The 1,523-nt window shown below is 50.6% G+C and overlaps 1 pseudogene; it reads left to right on the top strand.

Moving 5' to 3' along the window:
• Window positions 1-223: 223 nt before the first annotated feature.
• Window positions 224-775, top strand: LOC144162122 (NEDD8-conjugating enzyme Ubc12 pseudogene; annotated as a pseudogene).
• The last annotated feature ends 748 nt before the right edge of the window (window positions 776-1,523 follow it).

Genomic DNA, 1,523 nt, shown 5'->3' with positions numbered 1-1,523 from the left:
TTGCTTATTTTCAACCAACAATTACTGAGCCGGATGTCATGTAGTGAGCACAGGCCAATCCCCGGAGTACACGTCGAATCGGACGAGCTTATCGTCATCATCATCACCGAGCGCAAAACCGGATAGAGAGAGATCGCGAGTCTGGATAGCAGCCAGCCAAAGCCAGAGATCACAGGGGCGCCCAAGGGCTTTCATCTCGTCCACGTTACCGATCAGCGCGACGATGCTAAATCTCTTCTCGCTCAAGCAGAAGCAGCAGCAGAAGGACGGCGACGAAGCGAGCCCTGCGAACAAGAAGCGGGCGTCCGCCGCCCAGCTACGCATCACCAAAGACATCCACGAGCTCCACCTGCCCGCGACCTGCGAGCTCGAGTTCCCCGACCCGGACGACCTGCTCAATTTCAAGCTGGTCATGTGCCCCGATGAAGGCTTCTACCGCGACGGCCGCTTCGTATTCAGCTTCAAGGTCGGTCCCAACTACCCGCACGACCCTCCCAAGGTGAAGTGCGACAATAAGGTCTACCACCCGAACATCGACCTCAACGGCAGCGTCTGTCTGAACATCCTGCGCGAAGACTGGAAGCCGGTGCTGACCATCAGCTCCGTCGTCTACGGCTTGCAGTTCATCCTCCTGGAGCCGAACCCCGAGGACCCGCTGAACAAAGAGGCGGCTGAGGTCTTGAAGAGCGACCGAAAGCAGTTCGAGAAGCAGGTCAGGACAGCCATGGCCGGAGGCTACGTTGGCGCGACCAAGTTTGAGTCGTGCATGAAGTAGCTCTTTTTTTATTTCATTATTCAAATTTTTTTTGGCCGGGAAAGCTGTTGCGGGGGTGAGAGGACAGAATGGTTCGATGACGATGGCTGGCTGATGCTGAACTCGTGCTGACTTCTTGCTGTGCTGAGATCTTGCTGCTGCGAAAGGCGAAATGCCATGTTCGCCCAAGGAATGCAGACTCACCGTTTGTCGTAGTTTTTTTTCATCGCTTACTATAAATTTTCTCTTGTTACATTTATTGGCCTGGTGCCCCTAACAGTTATATAAATTTAAAGGCTTGCTGCGTGCCATTTCTTTTTAAAGTTTCAAAGTAGTGACTTATTTAAAGAATCTTTATAAAGCTCTGTTTCGGGTCTCACCCCTTTTGTTATGGCAGAAAAGTAGCTGTATTATTTAGTTAAGCTATTAATATATAGTTCTTATTGCGGAGATATCATAGTAGATTGAATAAACTAATTACATCGCGACAGCGCAACGAACAAGTGCAGTTTGATTCGACATCAGTAGACAAATGTTTTATTCTAAGGATTACTTAGGCCTAGCTTTGTGCCAGAGGTCAACGTTTTCGAAAGGCACAACTTTTACGGCGGAAAAAATGCGTACTGGAAAACGTTGGCGCAGCTTGATCTATTGGTGCAAGGCTGGAGAAACAGCAGAGCTGGGGACCCGCCGCGGTCGCTCAGTGGCTAAGGCGCTGTTCTACTGAGCCCAAGAACGTCGGTTCGATATCCGGCCGCAAAGCGAAAAC

This window comes from Haemaphysalis longicornis, unplaced genomic scaffold (assembly GCF_048455015.1).
Source record: "Haemaphysalis longicornis isolate Haplotype H1 unplaced genomic scaffold, Haemaphysalis longicornis Haplotype H1 scaffold_12, whole genome shotgun sequence".
Classification (NCBI taxonomy): Eukaryota; Metazoa; Arthropoda; class Arachnida; order Ixodida; family Ixodidae; genus Haemaphysalis; species Haemaphysalis longicornis.
This window is presented reverse-complemented; position numbering and strand designations above follow the sequence as displayed.